Source organism: Ambystoma mexicanum, chromosome 1p, assembly GCF_040938575.1.
Source record: "Ambystoma mexicanum isolate Mex_15411 chromosome 1p, UKY_AmexF1_1, whole genome shotgun sequence".
Classification (NCBI taxonomy): Eukaryota; Metazoa; Chordata; class Amphibia; order Caudata; family Ambystomatidae; genus Ambystoma; species Ambystoma mexicanum.
In genome coordinates, this window is record NC_090921.1 from 383,051,326 (window position 1) to 383,074,272 (window position 22,947).

General features: G+C 50.8%; 1 protein-coding gene across 1 annotated transcript in view; it reads right to left on the minus strand.

Moving 5' to 3' along the window:
• TMEM161A (transmembrane protein 161A) overlaps window positions 1–22,947 on the minus strand; it is a 227,544-nt gene that overhangs the window by 89,348 nt on the left and 115,249 nt on the right. The gene's annotated exons all lie outside the window — the stretch shown is intronic.

Consider the following 22,947-nt stretch of genomic DNA (forward strand, 5'->3'; position numbering starts at 1 on the left):
TTCACATGCTCATTAATATTCACAATCGTCGGGCTGGAAATCCTTGGTAAAAATAAAGCAGTTTAGCTTTAAACAAAAACTGCTCGTCTCCTCTATAGCCTATTGATGTCCTTTGGGTCATATTGCCCCCAGCCAATGATACTCGTCCTCCTAAACTCCCCCCCTGGTGGGCATCTTCAGATTTGGTAGCACATGTAAAGTGGTAGTATAAACCAAGAAGAGCCAGAGAGGGGAAGGAGGGAGGGTTTACATGTGAATCCATGCAAGACCCATGCTGGAGAACAAGAGTTAGTTAAGTAGCTTGCTCCTTCGTCAGCATGGGGTCTTGCATGAATTCACATGCTCACGAATAAGATTATAAAGCAGTACGTATACACAACCACAGGAGGTGGCAAGGCTCATAGAAGCAATACACTTATCACTAGAACAGACCCACCTCAAACAAACAGGTTGCGTAGCATCGTTTGGACGACCAGGGACTCCTCCTTAGAATCCCTGCCGACACAATAGAATCTCGTGAAGGTGTTGGTAGACCACCACATAGCAGCCCTGCATATTTCTAGCAGGGCAACACCAGAGAGAAATGCGGTCGTCGCTGCAATGGCTCTGGTGTACTGGGAAATGGATCTGGTGGAGTAGGCTATCAGCCAGCCAGGAAGCGGTCTGTTGGTCAGACAATGGCAATGCCGGAAACAGCAGGAGAGCCACCTGGTGATGGAAGCCTTCAGACAGGGCCTTCCCATGTCCCACAGGTCTAAAATTGATGAAAAGCTGAGGAGTATTTCGAAGATCCTTCGTGTATACTACATAAAACTTCAGGGCACGCACAACATACAGCAAATGCAATACCCCTTCAGCAGGCAAAGGAGGATTTGCAAAGAAAACTGGCAGAAACAAAGGCTTGTTGAGATGAAAGTACGATGGAACCTTCAGCATGAAGTAAGGATGTGTCCGCAGAACCACTTTGAGTGGAAAGACACATACAGACTCTTACAGGAGAGGGCTGTATCTGCCTGACCCGCCTGGCTGAGGTGATTGAAACCAGGAAGGTGTTTTTCCATGACAGAAACTTCAAAGGGGCACGATTTTTTGGTTCAAATGGAGGCCCATCAGTTCAGACAGTAGTACGTTCAGTTCCCATGCCAGGACAGGAGCTTTCACCGGTGGGAATGTTCTGAAGAGACCCTTGAACTTCTTAACAAGCCAGTGGGACCACAGGGAGAGCTTGCCTGGAGCCGGTGTGTACCGGATATGATAGCCAGGTGGACCTTGATAAACGCATGGGCAAGACCAGCATTTGCCAGTGAGAACAGGTGCGGGAGAAGCTGCGGAGCAGTCACGCACAGTGGTGAAGTTATCCGTGCCTGGCCCATATTGTAAAGCGCTTCCATTTTTGCCTAAAGCAAGTCAACGTAGAGGAAGCCATGGCTTTAGCAAGGATCTCCTTTCATTCAAAGGCAGCGAATAATGTCCGAATTCTAGGGCTGAAGGACCCAGGCAGCGAGGTTCAGCCACGCTGGATCATGGTGCAGGAATGACCCTCCTTCTCTGGAGAGGAGGTCAGGAAGCGGAGGCAGTTGAATGGCCAGAACAACTAAGAGATGGAGAATGTCTGAATACCAGATCTGCACTTGCCACACCAGTGCAATGAGGATCATCCTGCATTGGCAACATCCGAGTGTGTTGATCATATGTAGCAACAGCAGAACCTGTGGGAATGTGTAAGTGAAAGTTCCTCCAAAGGGAATGAGAAAACGTACCCCCAGAATCCTCCGCTGAGGATACCTACTGGCACACATTCGTCACTAGATGTTGGCAGCTGTCACAAAGAAGTCGATCTGAGGAAGACCACCATTTGCTGAAGAGGCGAAACACTTGCGCTTGCTGAAGCGCCCACTCGTGGCAGCTGCACAGCTCCCTGCCAAGAGTCTGCAAGGGTGTTCTTGACGCCTTCCAGGTGAAAAAGGACAAGAAACATGCGTTGAAGAATGTCCCAGTGTCACAGCAACTGGACTTCCAGGGAGAGCGCAGGGGAGTGCGTTCTGTCTGGTTTACTCATGCAAAACATGGTGGTGGTGTGGTCTGTGAAGACCCTCGCCACCTTTCACTGGAGCGGAGGTTGAACACACTTGAGGGTCCAGAAGACCACCCGCAGTTCCAGGATGTTTATGTGCAACTCTTTTTTTTCTGGGATCCAGAGGGCTCTGGCATTAGAATGTCCTGTGTGGGCTCCCCAACCCTCCAGAGACGCATCGGTCATGAAGGTAGCCTGGCAGGGAGGGATCTGAAAGATAGCTCCCCGAGAGAGGTGTGGATGAGCCGACCACCATTGTAGGGCTCGACGGAATGCCTGATTGAGGGCGATCTCATCTGTCCATGTGCCAGTGACTTTGTCACCTGGCATCCAGAAATTCTTGAAAGAGTCTCATCTGAAGCCTGCAAAAGGGGACCAGATGGATGCAGGAAGACATCATTCCCCAGCAGGGACTTGATGGACCGGACTGATGCCATGGATGCTGTTGACAGCCATTGGACCTTTCCAGGATGGCCTTCACCCTCTCTTCTGAGGGAGTCGCCAGACACGCAACTGTTTTGAGTCGGGGGAGCCCAGGAACAGTGCATTCTGAGATGGCACTACGCAGGACTTCAGATAATTGATCGAGAATCCTAGTGAAGTCAGAAGTTGGATGGCCTCCGCTATGAACTGGGTTGCCAGTGCGTGGGAGAAGGACCAGATGAGTCAATTGTCCATGTAAGGGTAGATGTGGATTCCCTTGCGGCGCAGATGCGCTTCCACCAGGGCCAAGTATTTTGTAAACACCCTCAGAGCCGAAGCTGAATGGAAGCACATTGAACAGGTAATGTCAGCCCCTGGACGCATTCTCCAAGTCGAGGGTTGCCAGAAAATCCCCCTCCTCCAGCTCCTCAAGCACGTGCTGCAAATGGGACCATCCTGAACGTTTGGAATTTTAGGAACTCGAGGCGTAAAAAGTCTATGATTGGTCGCTACCCTCCTGACTTCTTCCCTACCATAAAGTATCTGAGTACACTCCGGATAACCAGCGGTGCTGAGGGACTAGTTCTATTGCCCCCTTGCTAAGCACGGCTTCAACCTTGTGCAGCTCCTGACGCGCAACTGGTGGAATGTGGGGGCAACTGTCTTGAAATTGTAAAACATGCCCCTGCTGCAGAACATCTAGCACTCACTTGTCTGTGGAGATCTTTTGCCACTGACCGACAAAGTTTTATAGTCGGCATCCCACTGGGTTGCATAAATGGGGGCGTGTGTCCTAGGCTGAATCAGGCCTGCTTCGGCATCTGCATCCTGGATAGCTGGGCGACAACTACGCTGGGTGTCCCTGCCGTAGGCCTGGGAGCGATCCCTGTAAGCTTCCTGGGTGGATAAGGGTATAACCCTCAAAAGATCTGGAGAGTCTCCCATTCGGAGAACGAAAGGACGGCCTCCTCTCCTGCAGGGTCCCCAGAGAGAGAGAGCGTGCCGTCTGCATGCCTGTCTTGATGGCCTGGAGAGCATCTTCGGCCGCTTTCCCAAAAAGGCTGTCCCCATCGAACGGCATGTTGATGACTTTGGTCTGCAGGTCTGTGTGGACATTTGTGGCATTTAGCCAACCTTGGCATTGGAGAGCCACATCATTCCCCATATGGCGGAAACCGGAGTCCGCTATGTCAAGAGAGACAGTGATGGCGTGGTAGGAAGCCACTTCACTCTCCTCAAGGCTTTGGCTTCCTTATCATCAGGGAGGAAGTCACGGACGGGCCCCAGCTTGTACCACAGCTCCCAGTCGTACCTTGACAGGATGGTGAGGGCATTGATGGCCTTGATAGTGGAAGCTGCTGTGGTAACTATACGCTTCTCTGCAGCATAGCATGGAGCTTCTTGCCCCCCTGGTCCGGAGGCACCATAGACAACGAAGAGGGGATGGAGGACCTCTTCCTGGCGGTGAAGGCTGAGACATGAGTCACCTAGGGGATTGAGTCTAGAACCTGGTACTACTTCTCCAGTGGCTATGCTTAGCAGGCATGGTATTAGGGGCCTTCATGACTGCCAAGCCATCCTCCCTGATGTCCTCCAGCAAAGGGACTGATACAATGGTGTTCTTGGAGGACTCCCACTGTTCAAAAAGGAAACCCTGCTTCTTCTCTTTTGGCACCAGGCTGAAGAGTTTATCAGCTTTGGAAATGGAGTAGAAAGAGCCAATTTCGTCTGGGGGAGAAGCCGTGGTGGGCTCATCAACATCGGGAGGTTCCCCATCCACTGGACCATAGTCAAACTCCTATGTATGAGACCTGGCTCCTCCACCACAGTAGGCAGAGCCCCTGTAGCACACAGAGGGTCTCTTGGCACAGGAGCAGCCAGGAACAACAGGATCAGGAACTGGGCTTGTGACCCTTGGAGGGCTAAACGGTTGGGAGGGCCCACGGGTTGGTGAACTCCGATGAAGCATGGGCAGAATGGGGTCTGATTTCCTGTGGCCACCTTCCTGATATGAATACAAATCTTCTGGCAGTTCCTCCTCATAGGAGCCAGAGCAACGAGTGGCATAACCTAAGTAGGCCTGGGCAGGAATTCCAGGCATGTCTCTCATCAGATCAGAGCCCCTATGGAAAAGGTGACAAGTGGAGGCCTGTGGAGCCGGAATGGGTGCCGTCGTTGACAGGATTGTCATTGGAAGCGTTGACTGCGGTCCAGGAGGCAGAGACACCCTGGGCGTGGTGACCATTGAAAAGAAGGTGACAGTCATTGACGAACCCTTCAGGGTAGCAGCCATGGAAGTAAGACTTGACTTCACAAACAGAGTCATGGATGCGGTGCAATGAAGAGGTCAGCGGCTTACTGGCGGGTGGATGTAACCCGCCAGCTGGCAGGCCAACTGTCAATCAAGACGGCAACAGTGACGGACCCTTCTCAGAACTGGGTCCCTGCAGTTGCGGCGACCATTGATGAGGAAGGTGATGGAGTGTGGGATTTTGCCTTCTTTTGGATCTTTGCCAGGGAAGCATGCTCAAAGGGCCTCGACACATTCCAAACAGAGGCAGTGCGTTCAATGGATGTGCCGGTCCTGGTGGCGGTCCTTCCGAGACTTCGGTGAAAAGGATTGACAGATCGAGCATCCATTTGCGTCGTGGTCGGGATGAAGACAGTAAATGCATTTGAGGTGCTGATCCTCGAATATATTTTTTGCGGCATCCACCATGGTGGAGGTGTAGTCTCATGCCTGGGCCTGTGGTGCCACAGGCTAAAGATCCGGCAGTGGATTGAAGATCTCTGCCAACAATGGGTCCCCTCTGCAGGTAGTCGCTGCGTGATGGTTGACGATGAAGAGATGGAGAATTTCTTTTAAAAAAAAAAAACAGCAAAAAACAAACGATTTTCAAGGAGCGAAGCGGGAGGACTCCAAACACCAGAAACGTGTGCTAACATCTGGCCACCAGTGGGGACCTTAGGAGGGCGAGTGTCTGTAACTTGGGACAAGGTGACCCAAAGGACACAATTGGCTATAGACGAGACCAGCAGTTTTGGGTTAAAGATAAACTGCTTTCTTTTTACCGAGGATTCCCAGCCGTATGATGGGGAATATTCATGAGCATGTGAATCCATGCAAGACCCAGTGATGAAGAAATGTTATGGTGCCTTCCGTGCCCATGTAAAATGAAGAGTTTTTAAACATGGCACATATCATATTTGTCACCAGGGAAGGGCTTGCCATGCAGTAGTGACAAGATTGTGCCCCTCCACAATTGCTGGCTTTACCTAATGAAGAAGGCATTACTTACCTTTGATAATGTTCTCTGATGGAAACCTTAATTCCGCCCATAGATTCATCATCTTTGTAATACACTTCAAATGAAGTCTGGACATCTCACAAGCGCAAGCATAGATAGACTTGGTGGAAGGGGGACCTTCCAGAAAAGACAACTGCAAGCACCTCTTCGGTGAAAGACCCCAGTCATGATCTCAAACATTCGAAAGCCAGGCATGTAGACTCAACATCCCGTCATTGGGGTAATGCAGTGTGGAGCAAGGGTCCAGTAGGTCTTCTCTGTAAGGGTTCTTTCAAGGAAGGCAAAGCAACATATGTAGTATCATTGGGAACCAGGTCCTCCATGCCAAGTCCAGACCACTCAAGACTCTTGTGCCGCTCTGCATCAACTTCCAAAGCTGCAAAAGAATACACAGTAATTGATAGAAACAATGTCAAACTCCCAGGAGATGAACTATTGCAACCATCCTCTGGGAGTTACCCTAAAGCAAAGGATTCCACACTTATTGCTGGATAAAAGCCTGCACAATCTTCCCTTTCACCTGCATATCCCGACAGACTCCAGATAGTCGACACAGTACATCTGCTTAAGTATTCACAGTGCCAGCGAGGTGCGACGCGGTCACCATCACCTCGTTCTAAATTGCCTAAAACCACAGGAGCATGGGTTCCCTGCACGATTTAAGCAATCCCACACTGCCAATCTTGTTGAGGTAATGCATTTCAGGGTTATGGTCTTTAAGAACCTGCAGAGTTGAACTTTTCTTTGACACTAAGAATGTGTGGAGTGCAAACTCACTGCCCTGAGTCCCAGCAAGATGATGTGGAAAGCCTTCTCCGATCCATTCTATAGCCCACTCACTCAAAGATCCTAAGGATGAACTCCCATTCATCGCATCGGGTACTCGTCCCTAGCCAAGTTGGCAGTTGACCATGGCTGTGGGAATGAGACCCTCTATAGGAGAATGATTGTGGTGGACCATCAAATTATGATGTTAGCCTGTTGGTGTTGGGGCAACCTAATATACTTTCAGGCCGATTCATGGAATTAATGTGCGCCGAAAAAACGGCGCACGCGTGCGAAAACGTGCGAATCGCAATGAAATAGTGAAAATCGCAGTGCAAGTGCGATTATCGCACAGAAAACATCGAACATCAATTCATGGAAGTCCGTGCACGTGCAAAATGTGGGATGTGCGCTGAAAAAGTGCGTGGCGCACGCTGGCGCACAGGTCATCGAACGCTGTGCGATAAGGCCACAGCGAATTCGCACATAGCGCGGCGCACATAACAAAAGTAGGCGTAACACGGGGCGTCACACGCAGAATGGGGAACAACTCGTGAAAATGTGGGCGTCACGGGGGGGAAGTACAGGAGGCAAGTGCGCAGAACACCCACACGCTCGCCTACAACACGTATTCATCGAATCGAATAGGGAAAAACAGCGCACGGCCAAAGACGCGCACAGGCCCATACATGTCCGCCACACGAAAGCAGGCGGTAGCGTCCCTGCGCAGGAAAAAAATGTGCGCCAAAGTCCTACACGCGCGAGAAGGCCCACACGCGATCGAGCCTGGGGGAGCGTGTGCGTGTATTTCAGAGGTGCGCGAGAAGTTCCACATGCGATTGGCCTGTGCGCGTGTATTTCAGGGGTGCGCGAGAAGTTTCTCACACGCGATTGGCCTGGGCGCGTGTATTTCAGGGGCTCGCGGGTGGTTTTAAACGCGATCGGGCCTGGGGGAGCAGGGTACCACTCACCGTCTGCCTTGCGTGTAGAAGAACGCGTAGCCAACACCCACCCGCTGTGAAGTAATAGCTAAGGGCCTTTGGTCCAATGGAATCGCATATGCGTGCTGACGCGCTAAGGGCCTTTCCTCTCGATTCACACGCTGACGTGCAGAATTTTCACGTGCCAAATCACTCCGTATCAAGCTGGCCACGCGTAAGCACACGGAAGACCACGCTCCTGCCCAGAAGGCCGAACTACTGCCCCCCAGAGCCCCAAGCACGCTCCCACCTGCCATCTGCTGCTGCCTGACTGCCTGCTGCCCACGTGCCCTGCCATTTGCTGCCTGCACATCAGCCAGGGGTGCTGTTGCTGTGACCACCCCTGCTGGAACCGAAGACTCCCGACTGGGATTCCATCGCTCCACAGCCCAGCCCCAGGACACAGTTGCCCACCCACTCCTGCCTCTGGGGTTGTCATGTCGGGCACTGCAACCCCCGGCCAGAGAGGCAGAGGGGCACCAGCTTCAGTACCACCGAAGTTGGTGTCCTGGTGGAGCAAGTCCTGGGGCAGTATGATGCCCTCTTCGGAAGTTCCCGCGCCGACAAGGACGGACGGACTCGGATCTGGACTGACATCGTGACTGCTATCAACGCGGAGGGGGTGGCAGTCCGCGACTTCCAACATGTCAAGAAGCGCTGGGAGGACTTCAGGTCCAGGACCCTGAACAAGGCCCGGCACCTCTTGAAGGAATCGGATGCCAAGGGGCGCCGGTGCCACTTGTCAGAAGATCAGATGAGGGTCCTGGCACGCATATCCCCAGCGCTCCACGTCCAGGTCCTTGAGAGGCAGACCCGTCTGGAGTCGAGCGGTAAGTGTACATGCATCCTGATTGTGAGCGGTGCGTGTGGTGATTTTTCAGTAGTGTGCAGGTTGCACATCTGTTTGTATGGGGTCGAGTATGGGTGGGGGTGTACAGGGCTGTGGGGCTAACACATGCGAGGGCTGTAATGTGTGAGACATGGATGGTGCTTGTGTGTGTAGGCTTGCATGCCAAATGCAGTTGTGTGGGCACACATGTTTGGATGAATGTGTATGTAAGTAGACATGTCCGTGATGTCACGCATGTATGTTGTTTTCAGCTGCATGTATCAGCACTGTGTACATGTGCATTTGTGTGTATTTGACAAGGGTGCAACAGTGATGCAACATGGATGCATGTGACAGCGGGATGTGGAAGCCTGATTGGCAGATGTGACATGGATGCCCATCTGAACACTGCGACACTTGGCAGAGGTGTACACATGCATGCAAGTGTGGTGGTGTGTGTACATGTGTGGTGCACTTCCTGTGTTGCATGCGATGTCTGGCTCAGTTTTGCCTGCTCATGCTGTTGTATGGGTATGGATGGTGCTGGCAGTTGCGATATGGCTGTGGTATGGCTCATGGGTTCGAGTTGAAATGACGTGTGTAGGGGATTGTGATGGCATGTCTGAGGTTTGCCAATGCCATTCATGTAAAACTGTCATGTGTGTATGTGTCCATTGTACAGTGCCCTGATGCCTGTGTTTTATTTCTCCCTGTCTGCAGCGTCAACTCATGAAGAGGGCGGAGAAGGTGCTGTGGAGCACAGCGGCGGGGATCCCACCGCCAGCCGGAGACGCAAGGCCCGGCTCCCCTCCCATGTTGCCATCTCGTAGGGGAGTGAGGAGTCCGGTGCCGCGTCCCAAACCGCAGCTGCCGGGGGGAGGTCCAAGAGGCGGAGGTTGGAGTTGGACTCCTCGGCAGCAGAAGGGGCAGCTGGGACCCCACAGGGCCCAACGGGGGAGGATGGCACGGAGTCATCCAGGTTGGTGGGGGGTTTGGTGGAGGAGGAGGCCGTGCAAGCAACAGAGACGGGGTCTGGAGGTGGGGATCCCACTGGTGCTAGTGGTGCAGTGCAGGACCAGGGACAGGAGGCAGCATAGGCCGCCGCGGAGGTGCCTGTGTGCAATCCTGTCCCTGATCCTGTCCCTGCATCATCTTGCACCAGCAGGGATGCCTACGTCCAGACCCGTTTTCAGGCAGGGGATGCGCAAACGACAACTGGCCTTCCTCTGCCTGCAGACGTGGCTGTCCGGGTCCGGGTCGAGCCTGTCCTGGCTGGTGTGGGGTTGCGTCAACAGGCCATGCGAGGTGACCTGCAGTCTTTTCATGAGGAGACTGCACGTCATCTCGAATAGCTCGTTGACCACGTCAGCCTGCTGGGACAGGTCACCCAGGCCGGATTCCTCCGTTTGATGGGGCTTGCTACGACCCCGTCCTCAACTGAACCCCCTACGCGCCTGTCGTCCTCCGTGCCATTTTCCCACCCATCAGTCACCTGGGTGCCCTGTGGAGCTGCCTCTGACGGTGCGGCCAGGCTGGTGGAGGAGGCATCCCTGCCACAGTCGGGAGTCGGACGTCCAGCAGGGGTGGCCACATCAACGACTGCACCCCAGTCAGCAGAGGATGTGCAGGCAGCAGGAGGCAGTGCACGGGCAGAGGCACAGCAGCAGCAGCAACGTGGTGGGAGACATGAAGGCTCGGGGCCTTCAACATCGGAGGGGCAGGCATCGGCCGGAGGGCAGGAGGACCCAGGACAGAGAGTGTCTTCCGTGTGGCAGCGGTTGGGCCACGCCATACATGCGGAGCGGCAGCGGGCGGAAGAGGCACGGCTCACAATGGTCAGGGCGGAGAACTCCATGCCGAGGGCCCTGAGGCGGGCCGAGTGCCTCGAGGCAATCCGCAGGGGGTTGGAGGTGGACACGTCGACGGCCCTGCGGACCCTCGGGGCCATGGAGCAGGACCGCCTCCGGGACATTGAGCAGGAGTTCGATGATGCCCTGGCCCGGGACATCCAAAAGTGAGCCGTCAGACTAGCCCGCTGCCCTTGTACATAGTTATGTAGGTAGTGTTATGTTTCCTTTGTTTTTAGATTTATTTTGGACCTTTTGGACATTGGCCACATTTTTGTATATAGTTTATTTTATTAGTTAGTGTTGTTAGATAGGTTTCATTTCTTTTGTTGGGATAATGGACCCTGGCTTGTTCGTCTGTACATAGTTCACTGTTGGATTTAATTTTTCTTTCACAATTTACCCATGGAGCAATGGCTTTCAATTATTATTTCCCATTGGATTTGCTTTTGTGGACAGTGACTTTGGACACCATTACTTTGGATTATGATTTTTGGTTTTGCTTTTTTTCACAGACATGCTTCTTTTCATTTTTGTACATTCCCATTTCTGTTTCTTTATTTTTGAATCTATTTATGTTTCCTTTAATACATATTTTTTTTATCGAACTTCAATGTGTAGTATCATCTCATTGGTTTCATGCATATCATGATATGGGTTTTGAGATTCACTGACACCCATTGGGTGTATGTGAGGGACATGTGTTTGTTCCGAAACTTGCAATTGGTGTTCTGTCATGTAATTGCCATTTCTGAGTGGGTGGATGCAATACTCGCGTGGGTGTTTTGCATTTGGAGGCTGGCCGTAGGGACCAGGGACCTAGATTGTGATGACATGTTGGCTGGGGAACATGAGTTGAGGCCTGCTGGCAGGTGCCCCACTGTGCTGGGGGGTGGGGGTGGTGGGGAACATGAGTTGGACATGGGTGGGGGCCTGCTGGCAGGTGCCCCATAGTGCTGGGGGGCGGGGGTGGTGGGGAACATGAGTTGGACATGGGTGGGGGCCTGCTGGCAGGTGCCCCACTGTGCTGGGGGGTGGGGGTGGTGGGGAACATGAGTTGGACATGGGTGGGGGCCTGCTGGCAGGTGCCCCGCAATTCGGGGGTGGGGGTGCAAGGGGACATGAGTTGGTGATCATTAGTGCAAGGAGACATGTGCCTTTGCTGGGGGGCATGCACATGTTGGGTGGGCTGCCTGCGGGACATGACCAGGGATGCAGGGTAGTCCCCTGTGGTGTGGGCTGCCTGCAGGGGCCATGGAGGGTGTACAGGGAACACCTGGGAGGACCCACACTGCCAAATCACATGTAGGACTCCCCGGCACCCCTGGAATACACGTACCCTGCTGAAATCGCGTGTGAAAATTCCCGCGCACCCCTGAAATACACGCGCCCAGGGCAATCGCGTGTGGAACTTCCCGCGCACCCCTGAAATACACGCGCCCAGGGCAATCGCGTGTGGAACTTCTCGCGCACCCCTGAAATACACGCGCCCAGGGCAATCGCGTGTGGAACTTCTCGCGCACCCCTGAGATACACGCACCCAGGCCAATCGCGTGTGAAACTTCAAGCTCACCTCTGATATACATACACACGCTCCCCCAGGCCAGATCGCGTGTGGAACTTCTTGCGCACCTCTGAAATACACGCACACGCTCCCCCAGGCCAATCGCGTGAGGAACTTCTCGCGCACCCCTGAAATACACGCGCCCAGGGCAATCGCGTGTGGAACTTCTCGCGCACCCCTGAGATACACGCACCCAGGCCAATCGCGTGTGAAACTTCAAGCTCACCTCTGATATACATACACACGCTCCCCCAGGCCAGATCGCGTGTGGAACTTCTTGCGCACCTCTGAAATACACGCACACGCTCCCCCAGGCCAATCGCGTGAGGAACTTCTCGCGCACCCCTGAAATACACGCGCCCAGGCCAATCGCGTGTGGAACTTCTCGCGCACCTCTGAAATACACGCGCACAGGCCAATCGCGTGTGGAACTTCTCGCGCACCCCTGAAATACACGCGCGCAGGCCATTCGCGTGTGCAACTTCTCGCGCACCCCTGAAATACACGCGCGCAGGCCATTCGCGTGTGCAACTTCTCGCGCACCCCTGAAATACACGCACCCAGGCCATTCGCGTGTAATACTTCTCGCGCACCCCTGAAATACATGCACACGCTCCCCCAGGCCAGAACGCGTGTGCAACTTCTCGCGCACCCCTGAAATACACGCACCCAGGCCATTTGCGTGTAATACTTCGCGCACCCCTGAAATACACGCACACGCTCCCCCAGGCCAGATCGCGTGTGAAACTTCTCGCGCACGCGTGTTCCCGACTCCCGTAATACGCGTTCCCCGCTTTGCGTTTGCTGTTTGCCAGGCTGGTAAACTGGTACAGGGTTGGCGCAGCCCTTTGCGATGGTTTTGCGATCTTGATGGCTTTTCCTTGCGCGAGGGCGTTCTTGGGGGCGTAACTGGCGCTGCTGCAGGGTCGCTGCGCCACGTCTGCTTTTGGAGGTGAGAATCCATGAATACGCTGTGCGCGGAAATTGATTTTATCGCACGCGGCTGGCGCAGACATTCGCACGGGCACACTGTGCGCCAGCCACGTGCGACACTTTTGAGAGGAATTACATGAATCGGCCCGTTTGTGTCCCAGTTGAATTGGGACCGCTCGCTCCTTAGCGACAAATGTAGCAACCACATCTGCAGTCTTGCCTCCAGGACTATGAAGGTGCAGAGCACCATGAGCCTTAGCATCATCAAGAAAATTCCAGCAATGAGTCCAACATTTAGTTGGAAGATAACTAACGTGATCAGATTGCTTGCTACACTTACTGGAGATGGGACAGGCCCTGCAGACTTGAGGGATTGTGAGGGGGTCAAACATGTCTTTAGGTTGATGGAGAAACAAAATTCATTAAGGAGGCATCATCCCAAAATCCACTAGGGCCGACTCTTACACACTGTCCCATAGGAGTCAATCACTGAGGTAGGGAAAGACGTGCTCTTACTTCTCCTATGAAGATGGGCCGATACCACTGCTCTAACCATCGTAAATATTCTCAGGAACAAAGTAAAGTTGAATACGATTAGTACAAACCAATAATGGGTGCATCCCACTGAAAGAAAATGTATTTCTGATTGTTGTGATGGCTTGGGATTTGAAAGTTTGCATTGTGCTGATCTAAATACACATGCACAAGATGGTTGCAGCTTCACAGCCTGCAGAATCCGCTCCAGGATCACCATATTCAAACTGCCGTTTTGCAGGAGCTTGTATGAGGTATCCCCAATTTAGGATGCATCCGAGTCCTCGCCTTTCTTGGAAAGCAAATGGTAAAGGGAATACCAGCCTTTCACAACTTCTGCCACTTGAATAAGCTCCACCTCTCCCTTCAACAGCAGCTGAACTACCTCTTAAAAGGAGAAATGGCACCGGAGGACGCGAAGGCAAAGTCGGAGGATGGGGGAGGGGGCCGCTGTTTCTTTTTTCGAGGGTAGGTACGAACCCTGGTCTACAATCTGGAGCACCCAAAGGTCTGCCATGATGTTCTGCCAAGTCGTTAGAAAGATTCCAATGCTGCCCTCCTACAGGTACTCAGGAAAACTACAAAAGCGATTTTGTTGCTGAAGTGCTGGATGGCATAGAAGGCAAAGTCTTCACCTCAGAAACACTCCTGCCTCTGGTGGAATGGAATGAAACCCTGGTCCATTTTTGAAGGAAAAGAGTATAATATAGTCCTTCCTCTAACAGAAGATAAGGAGGATTCTGGGGCTAGAAGCCCAAAGGCTTTGATGTGTGGCAGGTGACCTGTCATTTTGCCAGTCTCTTGTTTACCTTCGTCGCAAACATCTAATTTTGCCTGAATTTGCTACGTGAAATTTGCTGTCCTGATCCAGGAATGTTATCTAAATATAGCACCTTGTTCATGGCATGTCCCAAACAATCTGCTGTATTTAGGATAGTCTTCAACTGATGCTTAGCAATCTTTCATCCTGCAACACTTTTCGTATGGTTCCAGCATCTCTGGTGGAAGACAGTGACCAGCTAGCTTTGCAGCCTTTCGCAGAGCATGAGCGTAGAATGCCAAAGTACAGGAGCTTTCAGGGTACCAATGCCAAGCTGCCCGATGCAAAACCCTTCCGTCCCCATGCAGTAGTTTTCTCCAATTATCTGGGAAAGTAGTATGGAAGGTAGTCATTTAGAACTGGCTATGGCAGCTTTAACCACTAGGCTCTTGTGTGTAGAATGAGCTGTGGGATAAACTGGGTCCAAAGGACCAGCTCTATGCTTCTGTGCTAAGTGTGACGCTGTACCTCGTCCAACTCCAGCTTCTAGCAGAGGGCATCTCAGGATGCCGGGCCCACCACTTGTCCGGGGATGTGGGCCCCAGAGGCCGGGTAGGGAGCATTCCCTGTCTCCCCCACAACCTGGGAATAGACTAGCAGGTAATCGTCACATTAGCCCCACAGCTTGTTGAAGATGGACTTTAACAAAATCATTTTGGGAGGTTGAAGCGATCCCCTTGCCATCCACCTCTCAATTCCAGATGTTAACATTACCTTTATCCTGTAGACCGATGCCTCATGCATACTGTAGGCCTAGGAGCAATCTTCTCTCAGGTTTGGAATGGGAAAGAACATCCTACTCTGTTGATCAGCTGCAATTTGTAAACCACAGAATTTATGCCACAATTGAGATAGAATTTCTGGCCATTAAACAGGCTGAAGAAGCCCTCAAGTACTATCCTAGTGAGCCAACATTTATATTGCCAATAGGCTAGGCCCCACCTGGCCTGCCTGGACAGGAAAAAGGAGACCAGTACTCAAATAACGCATTGGTGTTTAACCCTTCTACCTTACTCCTTTGCAGAAATCCATAGGGTGAGATGTTCACGGTTCAATTTATTTATTGAATTAATTGAACATTTTTATGGCGCCTATACAGCAAGAAGTGTTTCCAGGTGCCACAAGACAAAAAAGAGGGACGGGGGGACAGAGGAGAAAACAACAATAATGGTCCTACTAGGCCTTGTGACATTCAGATCATGCAAGTGCAGTATCAGGAAGTGCAGGGAGAGGGTGCAGATTAGGGTGAAGGGATGGGATAGGGAGAGAGGGAAAAGGGAGAAGTGCAGGAGCGAGGGGGTGCCAGGGGCTGGACAATTGCTAAGGGGAGCCCAGGAGGACAAATGCTCAGGGGAGTGTAAGGGATCATTTTCATTTCTATGCTAATATCCTCCCACCTTAGAGACCCCCAGCTCTTTTGCTGGACTTTTAATTTTATCTCCTGAGTGAGTGGGCCTTTTTCCTCACTCTTTCGTGCGTTTTCCCTGATTTGGATTTTATGTTTTCACTTCTTTTGGAGTCTGACAAACTCCGTAGGCATCTGCTTTGTGTACAGTGACACGCAGCACCTTAAGCGCAGTGTCACTGAGAAGTCTTTTGAACTATAGTTCCCAAGAATAGTAAGGTTAAATTAATCTTACTTAACTTTTCTCTTTGTAGGTCCAGTACACACCATCTTATGTGGAGTGTCGGGGGTTACTTAGTAGCCCCTTATCCTACTCTCTCATGTAACATTTTTTTGTTACCCTTTAAATGGCTGGTGGCAGTGGTTTAATTTTTCCTACCATTGTGCTTTTCTACCGCAAGCTGAACCCTCAGCTGCAGTACAGCACCCATGGGTGAACATTTTGTCAAAATGGCCCCAGTTTTCTTTTTTTGACATTTTCTGTTTGTGAGGTCTTTCTTGGCTTCTACTCTGCGTGTGGAGACCGGTTTGAGCCCTTTGGCGGGCTTCAGCCCTAAAGTCCGCTGCTGGCTCCAGTGTGTCTGGAAGGACAGGATGTGAGGGAGGGTCCCGAAACTCCCCTATCCTTAGTGCCTGAATGAAACTAGTCCTGACTGGCTGGCTGGCTGGCTGGCTGGCTGGCTGTCCTTTCAGGACAGTCACCCTGCTGTGTGATTGACAACCTAGGCTATGCATGAATGGGCGAAACCTGCTTAAAGGTTGAGGGTTTGGGACTACAGGCAGAGTCGAACACTGGAAGAACATCCGAAGAAGAAACCGTGTACGAAGCTTGCTGCAACCTCCTGGACCTTCAATTGCCCTCCAGACGTCCTCCTTCTTGTCCCCACGACTGAGGCTCAGGAACCAGGGTCTGCTTGGCTGTAACAAGACAGAATCCAGCTGGACCACCTTTTCTTCTAACCAGAAGTACTGTTTGGACTTGGGGTACTTACCTTCTTGCCTTGACTTGTGCTGTCTGACTTGTGATTTGCACCTACTTACTTTCTGAGTTGATTTCAACTCCTTTTTCACAGGCTTAACAGCTTGTGGCCCTACCAGCGATTTTTCTGAACTCTCTAACTTTGTGCAAGACTTTCTATCCAAGAAGTACATCAGATCCCTATACTATATCCAAATGACTTTGGCTGTCCTGGCTCCCTAAAGGCATTCTGCTAAATCCATTGACTTTGATACTGCTTGCCCGCCAATAGGTTGTGGCTTGTTAAACAGTGTTACTGCTGGGAAAGGCTCATCTAGAGTTCACTGGAGGATTTTGTTGTCCTCACATATTCATTTTGTTGTCCTCACATATTCGGCGAATCCATTCTAACCTTTTTGCTTCCCTTAACCTTTCCTATCAGCAACTCTGAATCTGCAAAGTAAGCTAGTGTAATATGTAAATGCAAATACTATCCTTGTGATTGTTTGAACTCACCTCTGGGCGCAGAAGTGTATAAAGCATATCCAAAGATTATTCACTGGCTTTTTTGATTCTGAGAAGTAATTTCAAAGTTTATTTGTATTGTTACAATCTGTTGCCTTTTTAAAGAATGTTTATTTAAAACAGACGTTAAGAGGGGCTTGGCTGGAGTCTAATGGAGGACTAATCCCAGAGGCTCCGCAGCCCTGCAACGCTCATCAGCCTGCTGCATGCCTGATAAGCAACCATGAAGAACTGCTTTAAAACAGAATATTGTATCGGAAGCTATTGCCCAGGTGTAGCTGACATCTGAGGCTCTGTGGAGCCTCAAATCTCAGAATAGCACACTACACCAGTCCGGGCGGCCGTCCCGGCAACCGGAAAACAAATGCCCGCCGCAACTCAGTGCGGCATCAGGAGAGAAGCGCTGGCGGAGCCGGAGTGAGGGACACAAGAACACGGACCATAAATTAATCCCAATCTGGGGGTGAGCTCTGAGGCTGGAGGCAGTGAACAACACAGAGGAGAGCCCAGAGGCGGGCCACACCATCCGAAACCCACAATATATAGCAGGTACGAGCGGCACACTGGACACCAGGGTGTGTGGGAGCTCCGTATCCCTCATCCACGCTCTGCTGGGGCTGCGGCACACACCCAGTTTGAGTGAACTAAGAGGCAATGGGCTAAGAAACACAGGCTACCAAGGCAATCAAGCCAACAAGGATCACGGGGGAGGAGGGTGAAAGAAAAGCAGCCACAGGCGCTCTGAATGGAGTAAAATCAGCATCAAGAACTGACTTGCAGGGAGATGTCCCTGAACCCAAGGACTATGAGGTACTACACAGCTTCAAGCAGTTAGAGAGGCGAGAAGCCGGGGTCATGAGTACCCCATCAATCCAGACTGAGGAGCCATAATCTGCCCACCTACGGGTGGCCCTGGGAAAAGAGCCTTGGGACTAGCTTTCAGAGGTTCACTATAAGCTTACCCGGGACCCAAAACTGAAAAGAGTAAACAGACACCTCTAACAAAGACAAACAGAACAGAGGGTCTCCCTGTGAGCAGATGGCAAGCCGAGTAATTATCCTGAAGACTCTACCCCAGTGGGAAGCCCGAAAACCATATAAGCAAAGCTTACAGCAATAGTGAAGCCCTCCTCTCCACTTCAGCCGGATAGTCCTCGGTACACCTCCTGCTAAGAAATCTCATTTATGGGCAGGATGAAGTAAGGCAAAGCTAAGGAGAAAACAGGGGCCTCCATCAGAGACATGATCCAACACTCAATGCCACCACCAGACCTATCGCCGGCACTAGAGGAGGAAGCCCAGCCCGCCACTAAAATGGGACATCCTGCGCCTTATTCCAGTCCCTGCAAAACGAGATGGCGTCAACAGCAAAAGACCTAAAAAGCTCCCTTCAAGAACTGTCACACACCGTACAGCAAAATGAATCTAAACTAGATTACTTGGAAACAGCCTTCTGCGGACAGACACAATCACATGACCAACTCAAGCAAAGGGTGGCAGCACTGGAATCCTACCGGAGTATAGCGGAAGAAAAGCAAGAGGATGCCGAAAATCGTTCTTGCAGGAACAACACGTATAAGAGGAGTACCAAGAGACATCCAAGACTGCGACCTGGAAGGGTACGTTTGAGCTCTATTCCAGGAGATACACTGACGAAACGGCCTATCTTTCACTAGATAGGTACAAATGGGGTGTTCTACAACTTTCAGACGACACACAATCTCCTCCCAGATGTCCCAGTATGGCTCAATTTTTTCTACAACAAAGACCTCATCTTTCAAAAGGCTAGCGTGATGGGTGACCTACTATTGCAGGGATAGGCTCTGCAGCTGTTCAAAGATCTCTCCCAGAAAGCAATACAACGCTGCAGACAAATTAGGCCATTGACAACTTGGCTCTCGGAAAAGGGGATTTGCTATAAATGGGGCTATCCATTACGGATCATGTTCCAAATGAATGGGTCCCAACACCAATTTACATCACTCAAGGCGGTGGTAGAAAACCTGAATAACCCAGAGGCGGACATACACATCAGAAGATCAGGCCTCGGAAGACTCTGCAACTCCATGGTCACAATCAAAGTCAAAGAAGAGCAGATGCTGAGACCGCAAGAGACCTTCAATGGACAAAAGAGAAAGGAGTAGAGATGCAGAGGCACCAGTCTGCATGACAGGCTTAGAGACATAACTCAATTTAGCTCCCTCAGGAGCACCACAGAGACCCTGGGAGTTCGAACATTCTAAAATGATGATACCAAGTAGCTGAATACCAACAGAAATAATTGAAATGGCAGCAGCAAGTTGATATTTTTGCAACCATTAAACTTATAGGGGCAATAGGAACATGTGCCCTTATTCAAGCAGATTGCTTGATGTTGACCCCAGGCAGTGTTATTCTGGTTTTGTTTTTCTTTGTGCTCTTTTTTTGTGTGGCTATACATCCAGAAAAGTAATAGGAAGTATTACTTGACCAAGCGTTGGACTATTATACAACATCTTAATGAGGGGAGCGGGTATAACAGGGCCATAGGAATACATTGGTTTTTGTCTGAGCAAGTAACCCTAAGAGCTGGAACAGATTTCTAGCAACACCAGGAATTATTATAGACTATGGCTGATATAAAAATGGTTTCCATAAATGTCCAAGGCTCAACTCACAATGAAAAAGTAAAAGGAGTCCTCTCTAAATTAATAAAGCTCAAGACAGACATTGCGCTGCTCCAAAGGACTATCTGTTGAGTCGAGAAGAAATCAGGATGAGATCATGTTGGTTCCTGCATCAGTACTTCGCTTCCTCAGCTACTAAGAAAGCCGGGGTAGCTATCTTAATAGTTAAATCTCTACAGTCTGACAAACTGAAGGTGGTAAGGGATGCCATAAGCAGATATATAGGGGTTGTTTTGCGCATAGCAGGAAAAAAAAAAAAAAAAACTTACAGTAGCATCAGTGTACGGCCCCAATCAACACCAAGCCCAGTTCTATACAGACTGGATTCCTCAAATAGCACAATTCCAACAAGGGGAGCTAGTAATAGGAGGGGACATTAAAGTGGTACTTAATGGCAGCTTGGATAGGTCTGGCCCAGAATCCTCAGCTGAGTCGGCAAGAGCGGCCCCTCTCAAGGGGGCAATGGCAGACTTGAACCTGGTTGAGCATGGTGCAACCTTCATCCTCAGCATCGGGACTATTGCCATTTCTCGCATGTGTACCGCACCTACTCCAGAATCATTTATTTACTGGTATCTCATACCTTATTGCCCGGGTTCTCAACAGCCATTATAGAAGTAGCTTTAGTATCACATCATTCCCTTATCACAATACACTTAGTAGGATATGGTCTAGGACATGGGTGCACAACATACAGCCCGGGGGACAGTTGCGGCCGGCAATGCCGTTTTGTCCGAATGCCAGCAGCATCGGCCACCCTACATTAGGAAAGTCTGTGCGGTCTTCCGGGCTGGAAGACAGAGTGTGAGTGTGTGTGGCCTGAATGTTTGTTGTTGTGTGCACGTTCAGTGTATGTTGGGATGCAGGGGTGGGGGGGGGTCCGGGTCTGTATGGGTGCATGCTTGTGAGTTTGTGTGCTGAGTTGGGGGTTGGGGGGGGGGTTCAGGTCTGTATGGGTGCATGGTGTATTGGTGTATGCTTGTGTGCCGAGTTGGGGGGGTGGGAGTTCGGGTCTGTATGAGTATGGATGCATGGTGGCATGGGGCATAGTGTTTGCTTGAGGGATGGGTTTCATGGGGCATAGTGTTTGCTCGAGAATTGGGTGTCTTGGAGCATAGTGTTTGCATGAGGGGTGGGTGTCATGGGACATAGTGTTTGGTTGAGAGGTGGGCACCATGGGGCATAGTGTTTGGTTGACGGGTGGGTGTAATGGGCCATGGGGCATAGTGTTTGGTTGAGGGTTGGGCGCAATGGGGCATAGTGTTTGGTTTAGGGGTGGGAGCCATGGGGCATAGTGTTTGGTTGAGGGGTGGGCGCAATGGGGCATAGTGTTTGGTTTAGGGGTGGGAGCCATGGGGCATAGTGTTTGGTTGAGGGGTGGGTGTCATGGGGCATAGTGTTTGCTTGAGGGGCGGGTGTTTTGGGGAATAGTGTTTGCATGAGGGGTGGGTGCCATGGAGCATAGTGTTTGGTTGGGGGTTATGGGGCATAGTGTTTGATTGAGGGGTGGGAGCCATGGGGCATAGTGTTTGCATGAGGGGTGGGTGTAATGGGCCATGGGGCATAGTGTTTGGTTGAGGGGTGGGGGCCATGGGGCATAGTGTCGCACTCCAAGAGTGAACCCAATAACAAAGCTAACAGGCACACTTTTTGTGGAAACCTGACTCAACAAAGGCGATACTCCTCTTGGGCATCCCAAACAGCAAAGTATAGCAGACCAAAATAACGGAATGTCAAATCAAGGGTCAATAAAATATATATAATTTAATTAAACAATAACTAAATAGAAATCGATGATAACAATGGAAAATGTGTAGTATAAAATGTAAGTTTGAAATTCAAATAAAAATTGTTACACCTCAAAAACGTCATAAAATTGGGGGTTGAAAAAGCCTCTGGCCACGCCACGCCTGCTGCGCCTAGCGCCCCGCCCACATTTACTTATCGGCCCACTAGAGCCATCATGTAAGGTACTTTCGGCCATCTGTCAAAATCAGTTGTGCACCCCTGGTCTAGGAGGTCGGAAGTCCACGGTATGGAAGTTGGACGATTCACTACTCACAGACCCAGTAATATGCTCTGACATTACAGAACGGATTACAAAGTATTTTCAAGAAAACCTCACAGGGGAAGTGTCCATCTCAGGGGTATGGGAGGCTCTTAAGACCACGTTAAGTGGAGTACTGATTAGTATAGCCACAGCCCATAAAAAGCTACTATCCACCACCCAGAGAGTCCAAGCTGCAGAAAGGGTGACCAAGTGGGAATCTGGATACACGCGTGATGGGGCCAGAACACATATCGGCATCTTCAGGTAGCCAGGACCGAGATGCGTTGTGGGCAGGCGATATCTCACATAAATTACTTCGAACAAATCACTTCTACTTTAGCACCTCCAATAGAGCGTCCCAAATGCTAGCCTACGAAGTTCAAGCACAGCGAAATGGCACTATTATAGGGGCCCTACAAGACAGCAGGGGGGAGCTCCCCAATTCTACTCTGAGCTATTTGCAGCAGACATCTGTGAGTCCACAGCAGGAGGCCTGCATTAGAGAGGCTCAGCTTCCCCAGGTTACAGATGAACAGAAACAAGCTATAGACGCACCTATTACAACCGAGGAACTAGCATATGCCATTCGATCCCTCCCGGGTAATAAAGCACCAGGACCAGACGTCTAAACGGCCACCTTCTTTAAAACATTCTCAGCAGTCCTCTCCCTTTATATGGCAACCTTATTTAATTCCTTTGCGGAGACGGATTCAATCACTCCTTCTATGGGTGAATCGCTTATGACTCTGCTCGCTAAACCAGATAAAGGCCCTACCCTATGCTCATTCTTCCGATGGATCGCAATCCTCAACTATGATTCTCAAATCTACTCAATGGTGCTAGCCACAAGATTGGCCCTGATCCTTCCAAAATTGGTGATGGCAGACCAAACAGGGTTCATACCTGGACACCAAGCATATGACAATATCCAGCGTAAAATAGACATTTCGGCCTGAGCGCAAAAGCACAAACAATCAATGGCTTTACTCTCAATTGATGATGAGAAAGCGTTTGATCGTGTTGATTGGTCCTATATGTCCAAGGTCCTAGAGGGGTTCGGATTACGCCAGCGTTTCCGCAAACTGCTACTCGCCAACTGTGTATCACCATCTATGAATATTAAAGTAAATGGGATTCTCTCCAATCTGGTGTGTTTATATGGGCGAACTCACCAGGGGTGCCCGCTGGCTCCACTATTGTTCGCCCTATCTTTGGAACCCTTAGCCTGTTAGGTGCGCTTATCTAGAGGCATTAAAGGTTTTGAAA